Source organism: Arachis hypogaea, chromosome 14 (genome assembly GCF_003086295.3).
Source record: "Arachis hypogaea cultivar Tifrunner chromosome 14, arahy.Tifrunner.gnm2.J5K5, whole genome shotgun sequence".
Taxonomy (NCBI): Eukaryota; Viridiplantae; Streptophyta; class Magnoliopsida; order Fabales; family Fabaceae; genus Arachis; species Arachis hypogaea.
Genome location: NC_092049.1, coordinates 5,619,130 through 5,637,709, shown reverse-complemented (window position 1 = coordinate 5,637,709; position 18,580 = coordinate 5,619,130). Strand labels below are relative to the sequence as shown.

At 32.9% G+C, this 18,580-nt stretch overlaps 1 long non-coding RNA gene across 1 annotated transcript; it reads left to right on the top strand.

Annotated features, from left to right (window-relative positions):
* The first annotated feature begins 15,493 nt into the window (after positions 1-15,493).
* On the top strand, positions 15,494-16,512 carry LOC140173127 (uncharacterized). Its single transcript, XR_011870560.1, has 2 exons — positions 15,494-15,817; positions 16,212-16,512. It is a non-coding gene; the product is annotated as an uncharacterized lncRNA (long non-coding RNA).
* Positions 16,513-18,580: the final 2,068 nt, after the last annotated feature.

Sequence of the window (18,580 nt, the reverse complement as noted above, 5' to 3'; positions counted from 1 at the left end):
TAAAATACGTGGTTAAAAAAAATATTCAGAAATAAAAAAATACGTGTATCAAAAATTATCAACAAATTGATTAAAAACTACAAAAAATAAACTAATTTTTATTTTTTTGGTTATTGATGACAAAATCAAAGATCACTATAAATTAATCTGTATTTGTTTGTCTAATAATTATGTGTTCTCTAATTTCTCCACCTTGTGTTGTGTTGAGCTTTTGTTTAAAAAAAAAATTTTATTGTGAAGACAAAAAAATTATGTTTAAATTCTATTGATATATTAATTGGTATTGCATATATCTAATTTTTTCTGTTAAAAAATATTTTTTTTAACTCTTATTACATTATTCCTTAATATTTGACATTTGTTATAATTATCATTAAACTTTAATTTGATTTATTAATTGTAATCTAATAAAACAACACACGAAGGATTAAATAATATAAAGTGATAACTTTTCTTCTCGTTTTAATAATATTTAAGATTTTTTTATTTTTAGTGCACATGCCAAACATGGTCCACTGTGCTGCCCATGCTGCCAAGTGCCAATTGGAATGCATTTTGCTAAACTTTTTTTTAATATTATTTTTAAAGAACACGTTCTTAAAAGATGAGGCCGTAAGTTCATTAATAAACTTTTATTATTGATTATAGGAATTCGGAAATTCAAAAAATTAGGCAAGTTGGATTTATTTACATATATTAGAGTAGTCCAAGTTGAACCAAAAAAAAAAAAAAATTCCAATATGCTTTCACAAACCACAAGTGTAAAAATTAAAAGGCGGTATTCCGTTAAAACGTTTTACAATTACGCCAAAGTCAAACCTAAACGCGATTGTATGGGAAATAGTAAAAGCAAACAAGGATTAATGTTTGATTTTATCTAAACAACTGCATTTTAGTATTAAAGATGAGTTTAATGTAACGAATAGGAAGAAGTCAAATTTGAGTATTTTGGAGATGTTATTTCATTTGATACCACTAATAATATAAATAGGTAATATGTTGTTCTTGTTTATAATGCTAAATTAGTGTTTGTTTTATGAATCTGCTGTAGAGGTGTATATTGAATTTTTTTGGATGTATAAAATCATTATTTGGGTGTACTTAATGTTTTTTATTCTGTAATCTCGTAATTTATTTCAGGTATAATTTAGTTTGTGGTTCTTTTGTCGGGGTGAATCACCACGATCAGTCAACACTTTTTGGATGCTCTTTGATAAAAAATGAAGAAATTGAATCATTCAAATGGTTATTTCAATGTTGGCTTCGTTGCATGAGAGGAAATGCTCCGAAAGGGTTTCTCACCGATCAATGCGTGTCAATGAAAAGGGCTATAGAGGCTTGTATGCCAACAACAATTCACCGTTGGTATATTTGGCACATCACGAAGAAGATCCCAAGCAAATTAAATGGGTACAAGGGACATGCAGAAATTGAACAAGAATTGAGCCAAGTTGTTTGGAACTCTCATAGCAAAGACTCATTTGATAGGAATTGGAATGATTTTCTACTGAAGTATGGTCTTGTGGACAACAAGTGGCTTTTAGGTAATGTTGTTTAAAATTTGCAGCAGAGGTGTAAATTGCATGTTTGTTGGGTGTCATATAGTCTGGTTCGGGTGTATTCTGTAGATCTTTACGAAGACCGTCATCTATGGGTTCCAATTTATCTGGATCACCACTTCTAGGCAAGGATGAAAAGCACACAAAGGAGTAAGAGCATGCATTCATTTTTTAACAAGTTCATTACACGGAACAACTCGCTTATCCAATTTGTCAAATAATACGATAATTGCCTCGGAAGTAGGGAGCAAGCAGAGAGAGAATCAGTTGTTGCAGATTTTCATACGGCCATACCGTGTGCAACAAAATCCTCCATTGAAGCTCAATTTCAACATGTGTACACTCACCAAAAGTTTAGGGAAGTCCAAGCACAATTCAGAGGAAAGGAGAATTGCATCACAAGATTAACGAACTCCGCTCTAGGCTATTTAGTATACGAAGTTGGAGAACAAGTTTTCAGCTCAATATTCAACAAGTTTGTGGTTACTTACAATTCAGTAGCAGCCCAAGTGAAATGCCAATGCTTATTATTCGCGTCAAGAGGCATATTGTGCCGTCATGCACTAAGCGTGTTAAGCTTTGAACGAGTAACCCAAGTGTCACTGAGATATATATTGGAACGATGGAGCAAGAAGGTAAAGAGGCGACACACACATCAAGAGCAGCCACGACGAGCCACTGTTGGAGCCAAGAAGCAAGAGGTTTGACGAATTGGTGTTTCGTTCGCAAAATATTTGTGAATTTGCATCAGAATTGGAGGAGTTGACTGCCATTCTGCACCGTGCGTACGATAACGTCATGGTTGAGATAGAAGAACTGAAAGCCAAAAGGTAGGGGACATGTTTGTTATCTCACGAAAATGCCAACTTGGAATCCGTTAACGAGCTTCAAAGCCCTCTAAGAGTTCAAACAAGAGGACGTCCAAAAAATAGGCTAGGTTCAAAGTTGGACAAACAGATTGCAAATGCCTCAAAGAAGAAGAAAACGAAAGCTTTAAACGAGGTAAAAGTGATATTCTTTAAATATGTGGTGATTGAGTTTAATTTTCTTGTTAATAATTTTGATAATATGTGAGTTTATTGTTTCCAGTTAAACCTCTTTGATGCTGCATCAGTGGTGCGTCTAAATTCCAGCCAATATCAAGGACATGTTATGAATTATCAGTTCAAGGAACCAGCAGCAGGGCATAGTTTTTTGGGTGTATAGTTACAGTATATGGGTGTAAAGCTCAGTTTTTTGGGTGTATTTCTGAATTTTCTTGTATTTGACATTTTACATTTATATATTTCAGATGCTGCTGTTTATGTTATAAATGATTGTTTTGTTTATTTTTTATGGTTTAGGGTTTATGATTTTGGGTTTAGTTTTTATGGTTTAGGATTTAGGGTTTAGGGTTTTAGGGTTTAGGGTTTAGAAATCCAGCATCAAGAGATAGAAGTTTGGGTGTATATTGAAATTGTTGGGGTGTAAAATTCCATGTTTCGGGTGTATAGTAGGTTGGGTGGCTTAGTGTTTAGGATTTATGGTTTTAGGGTTTAGGGGTTTATGGTATAGGGTTTAGGGGTTTAGGGGTTTAGGGTTTAGGGTTTAGAGTTTTAGGGTTTATGGGTTTAGGGTTTTAGGGTTTAGGGGTTTAGGGATAAAGCATCAGGAGATAAAAGTTTGGATGTATATTAAACTTTTCTTGGGTGTAAAATTTCATGTTTTAGGTGTATATCTGGTTTGATGTTTTCCTTCATATTTTAGCACCTGTAATTCAGAGACAGTTTAATTATGAAATTTTTTTTATAATAAAACTGGATTATAATTGGCAAAATTTTACAGCATGTGTTCAAATTGTTACAAGACTATATAACAGTTAAATTAATCAGTGTCAATATCATTAGAATCTATCTGATTATATGGACTCAATAACAATGAGGATGGCTTGGACAGTCTTATTGCATCACTTCCCCTAATGGCTTCAGCTTTGTCTTGATTCATTTCATGGAATAGAATCCGAGAAGCATATTCTACTCTATAGTGGTCCACCTCGTCCTACAGTTTAAAAGAATATTCTTTTTAATCAACCATATTAATTTAGTAAAGTAATACAGAGTTATATAGTTTTAAACACAATTACCTGAGTCCAATTGTCCCACTCATACCTCCACCTTTTAACGTTTTTGGGCTGAATTATTTCAAGCCACTTCATTACATAAATAACATAGTCATAGCTGAAAAACAAGAAATAAATTAGCAAATTACATATAGAAAAGATTAATTTTCAGAGTGAAAGATTTATACCTTGTCTTTTGGCCTGAGATGTTAATGTATGGTGGTTCAATTTCCTGATCCTTTCTCTTCAGAGGTGCCCCTAGCATATACTCTCATTTTTGAAATTACATATCCCTTAAAACACAAAACAAATCAGTAATATATGAATAAATTTAATAAAAGAATACACCCAAAGGAGTATAAACTTACACCTTATATTGAACAAAAATACACCCAGATATTAAAATACAAAACACAGAAATAACTTACAATGAATTTATTTAGGTTCATTCCGGTATCAGATGGACATGTCTTGTGATATGGGTCGAGTATATAAATTTTTTTTCTTGCATCAGCCACCCATAAGCACCAATGGTTTGAATAGCAAACAGATGCAAAAATCTGAAGCATGTCCACATTGAACAGTGTTTTAGTTTATTTGGCACATAAGTAAAGAATGGTAATAAGAAGTTTTAGAAACAAAAACTTACATATGGATGTGATGCTAATTTTTTGAGGTCCAAGAAGGGTATAAATATTGGGTAGTCTTCCACCCTGAATGGCTTATTGGTTTTAGGCTGTAAGAATTTCCCATTTGGATGATTTCCAACGGCCATGTTCTGCAACAATTGTGAAACACCAAATGAAATATTTAATACACCCAAACGATTACAGAAATACACCCGAACAATTACAGAAATACACCCAAAGGATTACAGAAATACACCCAAACGGTTACAGAACTACACCCAAACGATTACAGAAATACACCCAAACGATTACAGACATACACCCAAAGGATTTAAGAAATACACCCAATATTCGTTGAAGTACACCTTACCACTATATCAGGGGAGAGACAGTATATTTCTTCTTGAAATCTTTTAATGTTTTGCTGGTTAAGGATGAGACACATGGTAGAGACAATCTAGAAAAAAAAAGCCCAAATCAATTTTTATTAATGTTATTCTAATATTACCTCAGCTTCTATATGTGTATTAGCTTTGAGAGATGCGAAGTGGACTTTTGACAAAATGTATCGATCTTGGGCATTGAGTGTGTACACAGCATCATACTCATTAGTACCTCTATCTCCGTATGTCTTCACATGTGTGGCCTAGATGTAGCATTTCTCTTTTATTTCAGCCGACATCTCGTTGGTCCTCGCAGGAGTTTCAAACTTTTCAAAACTTTCTTCGCCACTCTACTTTTGAATCTGTGGACTTTTACCTTCTGTTTTCACCCCACTGCTTGCAAATTTTTCCACCAGCTCCCCTAATTGTTCTATTAGTTTTGGAGTTTCAGGAGTTTTCGCCCTCTCCCCCTATTGCGTTGCTACTTCTTCTTGGCTTGAATCAGTCAAGCCAAGGCTGAATGATGGCATCAGACCTTCTTTAGGAATGTAGGATGCTGTCCGTGCCATCATCATCAGTGCAGCAACGTCTTCTGGGGCTAGATTACTGCGTGATGACATATAACGTACTATAAGAATAAGAATAGATGAATGATATTGAAAACCGAATTTTACTCTGCTGAACTTACATTTTAGATGGAGCTGGTGGAAGCGTGGGTGTGCTTTCTTCAGGTTTTGGTTGTGGTTCTGGAGTGCTGCAGGGTTACATAAAACGAATCATGTTATAAAAAAAACTAGTTACGGATCAATATACACCCCAACAAGGACAATATCAACCCAAACAATAACCAAATACACCCCAAGATTATTCCTTACCTTTTTGTAGTTTCTTCATTAATTTTTTTACTTGGAGACTTTGCAGGGGTTGGTTCAATTTCTGGCACAGGGGTTGTCTGGAACAGAGGTAGATAAACTTGAATTGGAACTCTAAACAAGACAAAAATAAAAGGTTAAGAAAGCCCGTGAAAATAAAATGGTTATAAGGTTGAAATTTACTTGAAAATTCACATTGAAAGCGCTTCAGTTTGTGATTGTGTCTCTACCCGCACAACCATCATGTTCTCTTCAGCTGGGTCATTGGCTGATTCTTCTACCAGACTCAACCTGAAATACACCCAAAGAAACTCAAAATACACCTAAAGCATTCAAAAGAAAAGCAGGCTTTGTTTTTTGAGAACTTACATAGTTGCAGTTTTTGCTTTTTTTTTTTTGCCTTTTTTTTTCTTGAATAAAACATTAAAGGACTTTTTTTCTAAAAAATATATACAGAATTAGAAGCAGAAGGTAATAAAAGATAAAAGCAACCGGTATTAGAAAGAGAAATTACATGCTATCCGCCAGTTTGTTTATGCTGCTTTGATCTGTGTGTCCTTGAGACAAAGGATCATCACTTCCTAAGTTTACCTCCGGTATTCTAAACATACAATAGATATTATTCAGTAAAAATACCATACGGTTAAATCAGGATAACAAGATTTTATCAAATAAAGTTTTATTACGTTTTGAATGAGTCATAGTGACCTTCTGTCGATCATAGGTCAGCTCCCTTCTCCTGGAAACCAGAAACAATTATTAGCAATGAAAACACCTTAAAATCGGTAATATACATCCCAAACATAACAAACCCCTGTGCAGCAGATTTTTCATTGTTTTTCTTCTTTTTAGATTCCCTTAAGAATTCTTCTAATTCTTCAGTTTAACTTCAAATCTGATAGTACATGCATAAAAAAAAATGTTAACAAATGTATTTTTGATGATAAACGGTAATATAGCTTTACAAAGTATCCTACCCATGATAGAATTGAGTTTGTTCAGGAGACGAATCCTAAACACTGAGCTTGCTCTTTTTGGATTGCGTCATGGGGAAAAAAGTATAAATAAGAAAGATAAAATAAAATTGATCAGAAAACACTATCCAAAGCAGTGCTTACTTTTTGGCTCTAGTCTGAATTTTTTCTTTGTTTTTTGTTTTTCTGCTGGTGATGATTCTTCGCTTCTAAAAGTTAATAATAAACGCTTTGTTAATACATGAAATATTGAGAATAAATGGAAAAGAAAGCGATGATAATTTCAGAACATTACTCATCATTCGATTCAGTTTCTGAATCGGAATCCTCCTGAATCTTCTTCCTTTTTTTGGATTCCATTTTGGAAGGAAAACAATCATTAGTAAAAAAAATACCCTAAAAGTGACAAAATACACCCTAAAAGTAACATAATACGCCCTAAAAGTGACAAAATACACCCAAGTATGTTACTTACTTTTTGGCTGTTCGGGTGGGTTGTTTCCTTTTTGGTTCCTATGAGTCTTCTTCAGTCTCAGACTCAGAGAAAGAATAGACTTTAACTTCAGATGTTTCACTCTCAGATGATGATGAATTTGCCTTCTTTTTTTTTGTTTTTTTTTCTTTCTTTTCTTTTTCCTTCATTTGTTTCAATTTCTCTTTTGTTTCAGCCATCTTTACAATTCCCTGAAATAGTAGAAATGTTAGTTAACAACATCCATGTAAATTAAATACATCTAAGGTATTCTGTTCACTTACTATATGTTCATCCATTTCTTCTAAAAATCTATTTGTTCTCTTCAGAAAGTTCCTTATAATTGACTTTCTGAGGAAATAGATCTCCTACAAAAAAGAAAACAACTTACACTGAAATCACTTGAAATACACCCAAACATCACTCATATACACTCCAATATCACTCATATACACCTATGTTTGTTTCTTGATTATATGATAGCAGAATAAGATATTACAAAGAATGGAAGTATAGAGGTTTTCTGTAATGAGTTACCTGATGCGTTGAGGCCAAGCGCAACCCCTATTGTGCTGGGTTTAACTCTAAACGAACTGTAGCTGGTTTGAAGTGTGTTTTTCCCCAATTTAAAGGAGTTAGCCAACTCCTTTAATAGTTTGTGAACCACCCTTAGTGGTGGGATGTGCATCAGTCCACCAAAACCTAAATCCCAAACAATTGCTTTCTTTTCATCGCTCATATTTTCAAATTTTTTACTCAACAAATGGGTTGCACACTTCAAGTATTTGGTTTGCCGTAAACAAAGCAAAATTAGATTCATTAGAATAAGATATATTTGTTTTAGAAAAAATTGACTTGTTCTAAGACATATATTTGTGCTTACATTGTATTTTTTCCACCTTGATTTTTGCTCGCCATTTTTACTGCAATGAAAAAGAGATGATGTCAATAGATAAAAAATACACCAAAAAATCAGAGATATATACCCATAGATCAGTCAGATACACCCCATACTGCAATGAAAAAGAGATGCTGTCAATAGATAAAAAATACACCAAAAACCATAGACATACACCCATAGATCAGTCAGATACACCCCAATATCAGCCACATACACCCAAATCTAGTCCCATAACCATTTTGTTTTTTTTAATTAAACAAAATTAAATCAATTCAAAATCATACTCAATTCACCCAAACATCCATCAAATGACACTACAAGGTCAAGCATAATTTAGAATAATAACAGTTAGACTTCAAAACTCTTAATATATATATATATATATATATATATATATATATATATATATATATATATATATATATTTAGTCCCAAACACCTCTACATTTTTTTGGATTATATGACATTATATGTGTTCAGAAATATATTTAAGTTCAAAATGCCACTAGAAGCAACAGTCGCATGCCAAGTTCGAGATATACACCCGACAAACGGCTATATACACCCAAAATCATTTAGAAGAGGAACAGTCTTTCATGTAACCATGCACAAATCTACTTAAAAAATATGTAAACATCCACAAAACATGTACCAAAACATATCAAAGCACACGTTAAAGCATTCACTAGAAGTACGCGAAATAGCGTAAACGAAGAACAATGTCATCAGAACAGTAATATGAGATCTAAACTAAGAACAGTGAAACAGAAAGAGAAATACTGACGATATAGTTCTTCGATTTCAAATAACAGTGTGAAAAATCTAGAAGAACACTAAAACAGTACCTTACCTTGAATAATGTTTCTTCGTTTTTTCTGCTGATTTTTTATGGAGATTTATATCTTTTGTTCTTGATTTCTTCTACTCTTCGCGATGAGTTGGAACGTTTCTTCAGAATCGTAATTTGTTTCGAATGTGGCTTGAAACTTGACGGTTTGCGTTTTGATTGAGGAAGAAGAGGAAAAGTGTGCCATAATAAGCGTGTTTTAGAAAATGCAACGTTGTATAAGGCGCGTGCGTTTTACACTCCATTTTAAACAGTGTAGTATGCGTGATTTTTTTTAGATTGAGCCAATTTATATAGCTTGTAAACCAAAAAGACTTGTATGTGTAGCAAGCCTGATGAATTATATATAGTTTATTAGCACTAATTAAGTTGTCTACATATATAGTAGATAATCTAGGTGCATATTCTGATACATACATACAGGGGAGAAAACAAAATCATTCTTTGCGAGTCATTCTCTCTCTTTTTTTTTTTTTTTTTCATTATTTACATCAATTATGCATGTTATATGTATATTAAAATTAATTATTAGTATAAAATATATATTAAAATATAAATATATATTAAAAATAAATTAAATTATATATATATTTATATATAAATATATTAATAATTAATTTTAACATATAAATAAAATTTTGTATATAAATTCTGTAGGTTAGGTATCTTGTGATTCTTCTAAATCTGTATGTGAGTGTGCACCGATAATGTAACCAATGAAATGATGAATTATTGAATTACATCTCCGACGATCTCACCTCTCTTCCGTTGTTAGCTTTTAACCTTTTTGAACCCAATAATAAGCTTGAAATTACCAAAAAACAATTTCTTATAAAGCCATTAACTGAAGTCGGTGGTATAATTATTAACATGCGAAACACGCACTGCGTATATATATCACTACAATTATTTTTATTTATTTGTGAGAGTTTTTTCTATTATTTATAGAAATTTATAATTTTTATTAAATAATTTATAAGAATTCCTAAAATTTTTAAAATTTGAAGTGTCATAAGGTTATTTATGAAATTTTTTAAAAATTTTCATAATTTATTTAGTGAAAATTTTGTGTGTATTTAATAGGGGTTTTATATTAGACTTTTGTGGTAATTTTAAATTACTTTTGTGACAATTTAAAACCTTCACAAAATAATTTTTTAATTTGATAAAAATTAACTATTTTATGAGATTTTCAAACCTTCATAAATTATGTAATTATATATTTATTTTTAATTTTAAAACATTCATTAATCTCATCTCATTTATATACTTTTAAATTAGGAATTTATTTTTTAATATCAAAATTTAAAAATTAAATCTTTTATAACACAATTTTTCAATATATAAGACATAATTCTATATATAAAAAAGTTTTCAATGTCAATAATTTTATACATAATTGTATATAATATTATTTTACATAACTATTACTGTTTTTATTTAAAAAGTAGAATAAAATAACAACTTTAATATTTCAATATCATCTAATTACATAAAAATCTCAAATATTTGTCACCGGTTAATTTTCTAGTATTAAATATTTGTTCCTATTTAAAAATAATAAATAGAAACTATTTAATTTATAAATTACAAGATAAGATAATAAAAATAAGATAATTTATGTTATACTAAATGTGTAACATGCTCATTACACAGAGTATTTTGGTAGTTTTGATAGCAGCCCTCAAATTTTCTAATATTGGACGGACTTGGTAGCAAACAAATTTTAAAGTCATAATTAAAACATGGCAGAAAATTTTGTAATTTTGTGGCTCTTTAACACTTTGTTTGGATGTAAAATGAAAAATGAGTGGAAAGAAAATGGATGAAAAGAAAATGAGAGAAAAGAAAATAGAAGAAAAAGTTAATTTTTTTTGTGTTGTTTGGATGAAGAGAAAATGAAAAAAAAGAAAGTAGAAGAAATTTTTTTTATTTGAATGGAAGGAAAAATAAGAAGAGAGAAAATCATATCTAAATAAAATTACATTAATATCCTTTATAAATTATAATATACTAATATTATAATGACAAATTTGTAATTTTACCCAATTTTTTCATTATAATCTAAGTTTTTTTTTTCAATTTTGGAGAGAAAATTTTAATATGAGTCTTAAATATACTTTTATATTTTTTATTCATTTTCTTTCTTGATCTAAACAATAAAAAACTAATTTTTTTCATGTATTTTTTTTTACTTTCCAAATTCTTCTAAACCAAACAAAGTGTAAGAGAATTCAATGAATGCTCCACAAGCAATAACCACTAGGGGTGAGCACGGGTCGGTTTGGTTCAGGTTCAAGATAAAATTAGAACCGAACCGATCAAAAAATAATTGGTTCGGTTTGGTTCGGATTTATATTTTTTTGTACTTGTACCCGAACCAAACCAAACCAAACCGATTAAGAGCGGATTGATTCGGTTCGGGTAGCGGGTACCCGATAACTTTGAAATTCATAAAAAAACCAAATTGGCAAATTTTTATCTTAAAAATTCAACAAATACAATAAACATGTAACATCAATAGAAATAATACAAACATATTAAACACCAAATACATTAAAAACTAAACTCATCAAAATCCAAACGTATTAATAGTGAATAATCTTTGTCTAATGAAAATATAAAAGTGCAATAGAAATATTAGAAGTTAAATACAAAAATCTAGTGAATAATCTTTGAAAGAAGCTAAAACCAAAACACATTAAAATCTAAACATTAGAAGCTAAATACAAAAGTGCAATAGAAATATTTGTCTAATTTTCAAAGTCTTCACTCCATAATCCTTCGCTCCATCAACCAAGCATATTCAAGAGAGGAGTTGTGACCTTCAAAAAATCAGCATATAATTAGCTAATGTCAATATATAAAATTGATTAATTAAAAGTAATTCAACAAATAAATAATTAATGAAAAAATGTTAACCTCAAATTGTTGTAAACAACATCAACTCCAATGGCTTGATTAGATATTGTTAAAGGTGAAAGCTCTACATTAACAGTAATTAAATTATTATTAGAGACTCAACAATAACAACAATTACATAATAATTTAAAGAAATATAATTTAAAAATAGTTACCTAATTCAAGTTTTTCTTGGTCCTCAAGTTCTTGCTTTAAGTCATACATCTTCTCTTGAGTCTTCAACCAATTTTGTGAGCAAATTAGAGACTCAATAGTAGAAGGACTTAATGAGCTTCTAAATTAGTCAAGCACACGACCACTAGTACTAAATGCCGACTCAGAAGACACGGTAGAGACGGAAATAGCCAACAAATCCCTAGCCATGTGAGCAAGAGCATAATACTTCATTGATTTCAATTTCCACCAACGCAAAATGTAAAAACCGGGAATGTTATCCTCCACATCATCTTCCATGTATCTTTCCAATTCATTTCTTTTGACCTCACCTTGATTTTTTTTAACCCTCAATCTAAACTCATCTTCGAAGCCATCTTCCTCCTCATTTGCATTTTCACCACCAACCCCATGATCATGAGAGGCAATGCTAGAATTAAAACTACTAGAAGAACTACCATCCGGAAGCGGATATATCATGGAGTAATACTCAAACAACTTATGAATGATATCCTTCAATTTTTCAACATATCTTTGGCTTGATTCAACCCATACACTCGATTAAGACAAAATTCAACATACTCATACTTGTAACGAGGATCAAGAAAAACAGCCACAAAGAGAAAGTAATTTATGCCATCACGCTCCCAATATTTGTCTAGTTTTACTTTCATTTGTGTCGCCATCTTTTGCAAACCAACATCATTATTCTTTCTTCACTTATTCAAAGTTCTTTGAATGTCACACAATTTATTGAAAAAATTATTACATGTAGCATTCAAAGAACCAGAAAAAGTAAGAGTTGCATCATAAAATATTTTCAAGAACTTCACAAACACACGTGCCCTTTTCCAACCATTAGCATCAGGAGGTCCTCCTTCAGACTCAAGCGCCAACAAATAAAATGAGTCTTGATAACTAAGCCGACTAAAAGCCGATTCAAACTTCTCAGCAGCCTCTAGCATCAAATAGGTAGAGTTCCACCTAGTAGGCACATCTAACACTACACTAGCTTTACAAGTTATATTAGCCTCTTGAACACACCTCTTAAAAGCTTGCATCCTAACAGGAGATGACCTAACAAACTTGCATGCAATTCTGATTTTAGTTATTGAGCTATCAATCTCTTTCATACCATCACCGACAATTAGATTTAATATGTGAGCACAACATCTCATATGCATGAAGTCATGAACTCCCCATTTAACAATGTTGACCCATTCCAATCACCCATGCCTCTAAGTAAATACGAAATTGCAACACCATTAGCACTAGCATTGTCAACAGTTACACAACATATCCTTCTAATACCCCACTCTTGCAAGCATTGTTCTAAAGCTCTCCCTATAGTTTCACCCTTATGATCAGTAATCAAACCAAAATTCAATATTTTTTATGCAATTTCCAAGACTCATCAATATAATGCGCAATCACACACATATAATTCAAATTCTGAATTGAGGTCCAAGTATCGGTAGTAAGGGAAACCATTTGGCGATTTTCAGATAACAAATTTCTCAACTTCTCTTTCTCATATCTAAACAAAGCCATACAATCTCTAGCAATTGTCCAACGGGAGGGAACCTTAAACCTAGGTTGTGCTTTACTCATAAATTGTCTAAAGCCTTGAGCCTCAACAAATTTAAAAGGAAGTTCATCAACAATTATCATAGTTGCAAGAGCAAGACGAGTTTCCTCTTGATTAAAATCAACAAGCTTCATAGTGACTGCATTAGGGTCATCCTCAAATTGGCTCCCAAGTGCAATAGTTTTCTGCCCTTTTCAGCTTGCTTATGAGGGTTTTTAGTGCAAATTCTTAAATGTTTATGAAAGTTTGTTGTACCATGACTAGAACTATTGCATGCATATATATTTTTTTTACAATAGTTGCAGCAGGCTTCATTAGGAGAACTTTTAGAAAAATGCACCCAAACACTACTAGGTGCTCTACTGGGTTTACGTTTTACCTCTTTGGGAGGCTCGCCAGTAGTTCCAGCAGCTTCGATTTGTGTTTCTGATGAAGGATTTGAGGCAGGCAACGGTGGGGGAGCTGGACTTTGCGATGTTCAACCAGAAAGACCATGGTTCTCAGCAGCGGGAGTGGCTGCACTTGGAGAAGAAGTACTTCCAACAACCGTATCACTTTTAGGGTTAGCTTTCCCCATTTTTTTTGAATATGCAAAATACATAAAATAAGAGAAGTCATGTATTTGTTACTAACAAATTTAGGGGTGAGCACGGGTAGCCAGTACCCGATTACCCGTCTGAATCCGAACCGAACCAATTAAATTAGTTCTGAAACCGACAGGTAATCGGGTCCAACCCAAATTAAACCGATGACATTTGCTGATGATTGGTTTGGGTATCGGTTTTGGAGGCGCGGAATCCAAACCAACCCGTGAACCCGATCATAATTAATTACATATATATATATATATATATATATGACTTTTTATGTGTTTTCCAACTCATAACCCTAATACTATCTCACTAACGGCGCAACCATGGAGTAAACCCAGACAGAAGGGGTGAGCACGGGTAGCGGGTATCCGATTACCCGTCTGAACCCGAACCGAACTAATTAAATTGGTTCTGGAACCAACGGGTAATCGGGTCCAACCCGAACCAAACCGATGACATTTGCTGATGATTGGTTTGGGTATCAGTTTTGGGGGCGCGAAACCCAAACCAACCCATAAACTCGATCATAATTAATTAAATAATATATATATATGACTTTTTATATGTTTTTCAACCCATAACCCTAATACTATCTCACTAACGGCGCAACCATGGAGTAAACCCAGAAAGTAGAAACCCTAGCAGAGGCAGCGCTTCCTCCTACCATGCAACCAGCTTCTCCAATCTTCATCGTCCTTCTCCATTAGGTGTCAGGCGCATCGTCTTCTCCACCTCGTCCGTGGGACCATCTGGTGCATCGTCTTCCTGGTAGCAGCAGCGACGCAGCAACCAACTTTCTCTTCATTATTGGCATCTCAGTCGGTATCTCTGTCAGCATCGTTGTTCGCGGTTCCCTCTTCAGCAGCCAGCTTCGTCTTCAGTCAGCCGTTCCTTCTTCAGCAGCCAGCTTACTTCAGGCTCCAGCGTCGTCTTCTCCAGTCACTCAGTCAGGTTAGTTTATAATTTTTGGGGAATGTTATATGTTAAAGTGTTAATTGTTTTATTTTTTGTTTAATTTTTGAAATTATACATTCTTAGTTGTTGTTGAATAAAGCAATATTGATCACTCTGAAGCAATCGTGCTGTTCATTTTTTTAAATATTAATAGAATCTTGCTCTTATGTAAAAGCTAGATTTGATTTTGAACAAAAGATTTTCTATAAGCTAATTTTGATATTTAACTTTAAAAATATTATGCTATTCATTTACTATTATAATTCATGGTAGCAGATAAACGAAGAAAAAATTGAAAGAAAGCTAGAACTGAATTTTACTAATGGTGAGATTTAGATTTGTATTAGCGGTACACACTATATATAAGATAGTAACTATGAAGAAATTATATGTAAACTATACTCTGATTAGTTAAGTAATTAAATGAATACTCTGCAGTGTTACATTGTTTATATTGTTTTATTTTTTTATTGTAAACTTCCATTTTGGGGACATATTGCTTGCAATGTTAATAAATACTCTGCAGTAAGGTCTTTCAATTTTACTAATTGGTAATAGCCACATTGATCTTTACGTCTAAATACTCTTTTAAAAATTCGGGTGAATGGACTGGCGAAGAATCAAGTGTCACAACAAAAGGTGACATTGACTGACAAAGAGGAAGGAAGTTGTTTTCACGAGTCACGACTGGCAGTGGCGACGCCGATCAGAACGTGGGCAGATTTGACGATGAGAAATTGAGAATTTAGAGCTCCTTCCACTTCGATTCAGTTACCTAATTTAACTAATTTCTCCGTACACAACTCCGTTTCCATTTTACGGCGTTTACCGCCATGGAAGCCACCGACGACGCAGAATCCCCCGCACCGATTGTACGAAACTCCTCACATCTTTCTTTATTCCTCAATTTTATATCATTATTATTCTTAAATTGATCTAGCTGCAATATTTGATATAGTAGCATTAGGCAAAGAATTTGAGTAGGGTTCACTAGAATTTCCTTGTTTATATGAAGGTATTGGTAAGTGAACTGGTTTCCTTGCCACTGCACAAAGATATTAATATAGTGAATATGTATTTGATCAACCCTAAGTCAATCTGTATTGGTATACTGGAAATAATTTAGTAAATTGGGAAAAGCATTGATTTGGGCCCATTTCCTTTTCTTCTAGGTTCCTGAAGATAACTAAGAAATGTGTTTGCCTTCACCATCCTGAGTTCATTCAATTATTAGTTTCATTTATATTATCTAATTTCCTTTACTAGGCCTCCCCAAAGTTAGCGGGAAATGTTAACTGGGGTACAACAACTGTTATTGGAATATTTGCTGGCATGTTATACGGCGGTAGCAAGGAGGCAGCTGCTTCTGTTGTAAGTTCTGATTACAAGAGGCCTCGATTCCTTTTTCTTCATTTTTCCCCCATATGGCTACGAGAGTGTTTTATGCTGAATACAGAACGGGTGTTACTGCTAACATCCAGACTACAATCATGGATTTCATTCTTTACATTATAGAATTCAATGTTGCGTGTAACTCCGTGTATGAAAGTGATCTTCTTTTGCATACTATTAGATGTGTCATGAATAACACTTTGGTGTTGATGTCGAAAGAAATTTTTTTTTCTTTTTGTGTGGATGCAGAGGATTTATTTTCCTTAAAAAACTACTTGTATATAACGCTAAGCTACCTTCCATAACATGGTAAGAAACTATTTAGAGTTAAATTTACTTCAACTTTATCTTTGATATTGTTTATTCATAATCCAAAAATGTTAGAATTTTTGCTCAATCCTTCTTGCTTGATGAGATTTATTTTCTTGGGGAACTAGTAACCTCAGAAGGAAGGAGTAAACCAATCCATTAGGTAGCGTTTGTTTACAGAGACTGGAACTGAAACTGAAAGACAGAAATTCAGTATTATGTTTGTTGAGGTAGAGACTGGAACTAAAATTTCTGTCTCTGTCTTTCAAATTTCAGTATTTCAGTACCTTCAAAAAGTAGGGACACTGGAGACAGAAAATTTTAAAGACGGGGACAGTAATTTCAATTATAATTTGTACCTAAATTATCCCTATTCTAATTCAATAATTCCAAAATTATCCTTTGTAAATCAGGGCTTCTTCAAAATTACTCCATCTTCTTATTCTTCTTCAAAACAGCCACGCAGCCTTTGAAGCACCATCTGAAGAACAGCCGCTGCCTCACCGCGCCGCTGGCCTCGCCACCGCTAGGTAAGTGGTTTGCCACTTGCAAGTTCATGTTCTTGGTCCCCATCTTCTCATCTCCCCTCTCTCACCTTCACAGGAAAGTCGAAGAACGAAGCTGCCGCCTCTCCTCAGTTGCTGTCGACGTCAACCATCAACTCCTCGTCCTAACTGCTCTGACCCAGGTTAGTTATATACAAAAGTTGTTTAATTTACTGATTTCTTTCATCTTTTCCATCATGCCCTAATCCGTGGATTTGTTCCTTTCATCTTTTCCCAAATTGCCCTAATTTGTGAAAGTTTCTTTGATGAGAACGAAAGCCAAGCTAATTAACCCATTTATTTCAGCTTTATAATAACATGAGTTTATGATGTTTACCTTCTATTTTTGTCTCCTAAGAACTAATTACTGAACAATCTGGGATCAATTGTGAAGTTTGGTCAGTTTGATAAAAGAGTCAGTGATTAAGTTTGGCCATTGTAATAAGTTTCGATGTTTTTGTTTGTTTTGTAATACTTAGATTAGTGCAGCTTCAAACCACAATAGATGCAACTTTATAACAGCATGCTGGTTTATAAGTTAAAACTATTGTTAGGTAGGCTACAATTATTAACATATATATTTGAGCGGATGAATGTTTGTTCTCTAAACTTAATTAAAACAAGGGTGAAGCTTAACAGGAGTATCACAATCTGCATAGAGATGGTTGCAATTTATTTGTTTATAGGTAACTATAATTACTGTTATGCTTTTTTGCACAATGTATTGAATCATTTTCCCCCCTCTATCGCTATTGCATATAAAGCTTATGCACGGGTGATTTATTGAAAAAATTTTCATGGTATGAGGTAACAGAACATCCCATTTAGATGTATGCTCTTTGCAAAATCCTCAAGTTTACTAAAATTTGAGTTTAATACTCCTTACATGTTGAACACAACAATATTGGAGTTTATGCTAAAATTTGGTTTGATGATTACTTGAACAGATCCAGAAAAAAAAATAGCACACACTCACTTGGTCTATATATTAGTTTAAGCCGATACATGTTGATGGGGGGAGTTTAAATCAGTTTTTTACTTTTTTTAATGTTGTTTGGGGTTTCCTTATTGCTTAATTTGTGTTTTCCAATCTGAATAAAGTTTTTTCTTTACTCTCTTCTTTCTTTACTGCAATGTGTAATAACTAAATTATCTCTATCTAATGTAATGAATAGTGCTGAGTACTACCCAAAATAAGTAAATAAAAATTGCTTTGGAAACATCTAAAAACTTCTCATCTCATACTTGCTAAACACAATCCTAGTAACTAAAAAGGACACAGTAGCAACTTGAAAGTATAAACGTAAAGGAAATTTAGTTCATACTTTTGTTAACTACAAGCTCTAGTTTCTAGATTTTAGACAACAAGCAGTACACTTCATCCATCCA